Source organism: Mastomys coucha, unplaced genomic scaffold (assembly GCF_008632895.1).
Source record: "Mastomys coucha isolate ucsf_1 unplaced genomic scaffold, UCSF_Mcou_1 pScaffold3, whole genome shotgun sequence".
Taxonomy (NCBI): domain Eukaryota; kingdom Metazoa; phylum Chordata; class Mammalia; order Rodentia; family Muridae; genus Mastomys; species Mastomys coucha.
The window spans coordinates 70,985,994-70,992,179 of NW_022196909.1; positions in this window are offsets into that span (position 1 = coordinate 70,985,994).

Here is a 6,186-nt window from a genome sequence, read left to right on the forward strand (position 1 = left end):
ATTGGAGATGAGATCTACATAATAGGGAATAATAAACTATTAATGACACCAAAAGTTGATTTTTAAAAGCCATAATTGAAACACCTTTAGCTAAACTACTTTTTGAAAAAAAGGCAGACACAAACAGCTGACTTCCCTCCTGAATTTAGAGGCAGGAGTGGTTGTCTAGTCTCCACCACATGGAGTGCTGAGTCCAAAGCATCACAAATCTAAGGCCTGTTGAGACTGCAGACTGACTGTGTTTACAAAACCCTTGGTTAACTTAACTTCTCTTTAAGGCTCAGTGGATGGTAACGCAGGGGAGGGGCTCTAGAATGAGTGTTTCGTATTTTTTATCTCAAAATGAAAATAGAGCTACTACAACCAACATACTGAAGTATGTGAATCAGAAAGGAGTACTGTGATAGGAACCAGCTAGTTTGCTTAGTGAGTAAGGACACTTAAAATCAAGTGTGATGTCCTGAGGTCAATACACAGGCGAGAAGCCACTCCTCCAACTTGTCCTCTGACCTTTACATATGTGCTATGGCATGTACACACGTCTCAGTGTGTGTCACACATGGCTCAATGGCACAAATTCTGAATTTTTAAACAAAAATCAATACAAACAAAAAATTTAAGAAGCACCAAAAAAGAGAAAATACAACAAAACAGCTTGCTATGTGTTAGTGCAACCCTGGCCAAACTAGAACTTCACCACACTGGCAACATCACAAAAGGAAGCAAGCATTCACAGTTCCTACCAACTTCCTACAAATGAAGAGTATTTCATGGAAATTCTTATCTCTTGGACAGTTTCTGTTGGATTAAACAACTGAGCTATTCTGAGTTGACAATGAAAAAAATTAAAGAAAGTCAAAAAGCAAAGAAATTTGTATTAAAATGAGTAATAGCCATGAATACAGATCTGTCCAATCACACCCTTATTAGAATGCACCAGGTTTCTCGCTGGGGTGTGCCTTTGGCCTCTCAGGCAGTGATTACACAGCATCCAGACTGAAGACTGGGTCTATTCTACGGCATCAGCTCTTTACTGAACCCATTTGTGACAGGAATCATTTCTTGTGGGGACACTGAGGATCTGGGACCTCAAGAGAGGGCTGTTCATCACACATCTAGGCAGTGACTCCCCCAGGGGCTAAGATGTTGCATGCCATTTATGAGTCATCCACACTGATGTCCTGTGACATTAAATATGCTACTGTGATCTCCACATGGGTCGTGGGTAGATGACATCTACCCATAGCCAACCTCCTGCTGTAGTGTTGTCTAGATGTGGGACAGGTGTCTGAGAGCTTGGCTGCATGCCTTCCATCTGACAGACCCCACTCAACAGCCTCCATATCCTGGACTTTGAAACCTCAGGATGGCCACTCCTTCCTGCCAGCCTTACAAGGGGCCTTCTCACCTAGAAGGAAAAGTGATACCTCACCCCCTCCCTGCCCTGATACTGTGTTCCTAGGCCTGTGTTTCCAGCCCTGACTACTGGAAGTTGGAATGACTCAGTGATGGTGAATCCATCCCAAAGACCTGCAATCTTAGAATATACCTGAACTCAGGGGCTACCTAGTAGGGCTAGAGTAAATGTATGGTGTGGCAAGGCCAACCCTGGCCCCAAAACTTTTGTAGCACCATGGCACCTACATGAGGTGAGGGGCTTCCATCTTCCCAGCCAGGAAGTAAAGTATGGTGGTTTGAGCCTGTACTGGCACCGTCTACTGAGCAGATCCCCACTCTGGGCAGCCTCTGTGAGGCCCCATTTCTGGGCATTAGTCTGGTTTTGCTATGAAACTGAGAAAGCACAGGGGAAATTTGCCAGTTTCTGGGACAGTCATGCCTCAGGGCAGCTATGGAAAATCTGCTATGATGTACTTTCTGTTGTTTTTTTTTTTTTTTTTTTTTTTAAAGTTTAACTTAAAAATATGAAAAACAGGGCTGGGGAGATGGCTCAGCAGGTAAGAGCACTGACTGCTCTTCCGAAGGTCCTGAGTTCAGATCCCAGCAACCACACAGTGGCTCACAACCACCCATAATGAGATCAGCAACCCTCTTCTGGTGCATCTGAAGACAAATGCAGTAAATTACGCCAGAGGTCCTGAGATCAACAGCAGCCACACACATGATAGCTCATGGCCATCTGTACAGCTACAGTGTACTCATACACATAAAATAAATAAAAATAAAAAATCTAAAAAAAAATGAAAACATCCATCAAAAATCTGTAGTCTGTTAATTCATTGTTCTATAGAGAAGATCCATCAGTGTAAGGACAAGATTTTAGTCATCGATTGAACCCTGTGGGATGAATGAGAGTTTTGTTTTGTTTTCTTGTTTTACTATGAAGTCTCTTAATAATCTATGGATATATTATACATATTTTTACTGCCTACTTAATCTTATTTATTGGAATTATATATGAATCTACAGATTTCTTTTTTTCTAAATTCTACATGATTAAGGAAACTAAGTAAACCAAAGTAAGCATAAGTTTTTTGGCTTGGTTTGGTGTGGTTTGGTTTAGTTTTTTGAGACAGGGCTTCTGTGTAGTCTTGATTGTCCTGGAACTCACTCTGTAGACCAGGCTGGCCTTGGACTCACATAGTTCTGCCTACATCTGCCTTCCTAGTCCTGGGAAAGTTTAAGTATTTTTGTTGGGGTCTGGGAATCACTGCACAAGCCACTCAAACACCAATCTCAGTCAAATAGGGATGGTTTATTAAATACCACATCTCAAGACTGATGGATCAGGTCTAGACTCGGGAGCTGAACCTTGAGTTAAGATCCTACAGAGTTGTTAAGCCTAAAATCCACAATCATCTGTGCCAAGTTATTTCACCAATCAGAATTTAGAGATAGGCAATTTCCTTAGGAACATGTCTTTGTTGTACACTTAGTCTGCTCCCATTGGTTGGTGTCTTAGTCAGGGTTTCTATTCCTGCACAACATCATGACCAAGAAGCAAGTTGGGGAGGAAAGGGTTTATTCAGCTTACTTCCACATAGCTGTTCATCACCAAAGGAAGTCAGGACTGGAACTCAAGCAGGTCAGGAAGCAGGAGCTGATGCAGAGGCCATGGAAGGATGTTCTTTACTGGCTTGCTTCTCCTGGCTTGCTCAGCCTGCTCTCTTATAGAACCCAAGACTTCCAGCCCAGGGATGGCACCACCCACAAGGGGCAATTGAGAAAATGCCCCACAGCTGGATCTCATGGAGGCACTTCCCCAACTGCAGCTCCCTTCTGTGATAACTCCAGCCTGTGTCAAGTTGACACACAACCAGCCAGTACAGTTGGGGTTTTCAACTGTGTCATGCCTTGTCTAACATTCATGTCTTAACTTGTCAAACAGAATGAAACTTACCTAATATTATGTCTTAACTTACCGACCAAGATGTCAGTTATCCACATACATGTCTCTTTGCTAAGTCAGCCGTCAGTTCCCAGGAAGATCTTGGAGACTTAAACTTTACTCAACCTCTACTCAAATGGAGCCTTATTTTAAATAAATACAGGTGTCTCTCTTATGTTGGGATCCACTGTGAGGTTTAGTCAGACAGCAAATAGCAAAGTGTGTGCAGGTTCTTCCACCCCAGCTCTTTGGTTCACAAGTATTTGTCCTGGAGTCCCCAGAGGAACCGATGACTGTGCTGAAGAACAGCCAGTAGTAGAGACAATGGTGAAAGAATCCTCGCCCAGCTGCTTCCCTGCTATACTCCACTGTGTATGTGGAAGAATTCTGTCTTGTGTCCTGCTTGCCTTCCACTGAGGTTCCTTGAAACCCACACTAGTAATTGATTGACATGTTCATCTCTCATACTGGATTGCTTCCAGCCCAGGTAATCTAGATTCCCAAGGCTACTGTACCTGACCTTGGAAAACAGCAGATAGAGTCACATTCTAATGGTGATTACAGAATGCCTGGTCAGTTGATAAAACCCCTGGGTGGGCCTGAGGTACAAGTGGAGCTCTCATTACAACTTGTAAACAATTGCCTGATGAATGGCTTTCCCTCCCATGAAGTGTGGTGTTCTTCTGGAAACTGTCTTACGAGGATATATGCGAGAGGATGTTTTGCTGAGGCAGACACTTGGTGTTTTTCTGGAAGCTGCCTAGAAAAAGGGCATGTGATATTTTACTAGAGTGGACACTTGAGAAGACATATGATGTTTGGCAAGGTATAAGTATAACCCAACAGACAGTGGACAACACTGTGGCATTGATTCACCTTGCATTCTTCGCTGGTCATCTTTTGTGACTTTGTAGAGAAAAACACAGCAAAGAACTCCTCATGGTATTCTGGTGGCTTCTTGCCACTTCTGCAGACTTGGGCCAATTGGCAGAGCCTTGTGCCTTATTCTGGATTGAACTGCCATTGTTGATTCATGAATAGTGTTTGCAAGTGGATGGAGCTACTGCTGATTTATGTGAACTGAACTGCCAATTTCCTGACAACGAAGATTGGAATAGCCCAAAAGAACTATTTCTAAACAGATCTACATCCCCCCCCCTTTGCCCTATTAATCTTTCCTTCCCACTGCCTCTGGTGGGTTAGAATGGAGGTCAAAGCATTTAAGAACCCTTATTAAAGTAGGTTTTGAAAACTCTAGGCCCACATTTCCAAGATGGCCTTGCTGGAGTCATGTGCCTCCCTAATATGACCTAATGTGAACATTAAGATAGCCATGATGGAGCTGGTGAGATGGCTTAGCGGGTAAGAGCATCGACTGCTCTTCCAAAGGTCCTGAGTTCAAATCCCAGCAACCACATGGTGGCTCACAGTCACCCGTAATGAGATATGACACCCGCTTCTGGTGCGTCTGAAGACAGCTACAGTGTACTCATTTATAATAATAAATAAATTTTTTAAAATTTTTTTAAAAAAGATAGCCATGATGAGCACAACCAGGAAGTCTACAGTGACTCTTGCTCTTTTTGAGAGTTCAGTGAGCGGGATGCTCAACTTTTTCAGCTGTAGGCTATACTAGTACAAGTACTGAGTCGGCTTGGCTCCAAGCCTGAATCCATGACCCTTTACCAAGCTGCCTAGGAGAGGTACAAAAGTCACTGATCCTTTGTCTCATCATGGCAGCTCATGAAGCCCCTCCCCTTACCAGATCACAGATTAGTCCAAAGAAGGAGGCTCTACAGGTGCAACAGGCCACCCTGCCAAAGCCAGATCTGAAGAAGAGGATGACCTGTGTGGCCATGTTACAGCCTTGCAGCAGGGAATGGAAGTACTGCCTTTGTAAAGCAGGGGACAAGTGATGGGAGCCAAGAACAGACTAGTAGGGGTACAGACAGGATCCAGGCTGCTCCAGGCACCTCAGGCACACATCCCTGACTTAGCTATTATTCAGGTAGAGAGAGTATGTCTCACTGAGGAAGGGTGTGTCTTCCTGCTCCCCCTCTCCCCATTCCCTACCTTCTCCTTTTCTTCTTCCCCTCTTACCTCCCCACATTCCTTTTAAGACAGGGTTTCATGTAGCCCAAGCTGACCTAAAATTCACTATGTAGCCAACGATGAGTCGAGCCCCAGATCTCTCCGTCCATTCCTCTCCATTTCTTATGCCTACAGGAAGAGGCCCAGGAGCACAGCACTATACCACAACCATCTCCTGTGTGACATCCACGTGAGTTCCCTGACTCCTGGCTCAACTGCAGGTTGTCCATCATTCCTCTGTCACCACCTTACCTCAGTTTTCTCTTCTGTTCTGAGCCAGCCTGTGGCTTTTGGGGGCACCCTTGTGCATTCATCCACCTCATGAACCAATAATCCCTTGATTTTAAGTATAGTGACTTGCATGTGACAGAGAATCACCCAGCAGGTGCACCACAATGTGTTTCTACCTCCATCCCCTCCCTCCTTGCTACAGAGACAGATGGAGAAGGATATACAATGCATTCTCAGCCAGATTCTACAGCTGCCATCCCAGGACTACTGAAGACTCAGTTCAGATGTTCAGTCTACATCCTTCACCTCTGTGAGGTGAAGCCTCTGGGACCACCTTCCCCACCCTGCTCTCATGAACAGTACCCATCATGCACTGGGAGACCAGCCTAGTGGCTGACTAATGGTGCCCAGCTGACTCTATCACTGTCTCCCTACACTCTGACTTTCTGAGTCCTATCACCCTACACACAGGGATGTTGCAATTCTCTGCACACCACCTACATCCCAACCATCCCCCC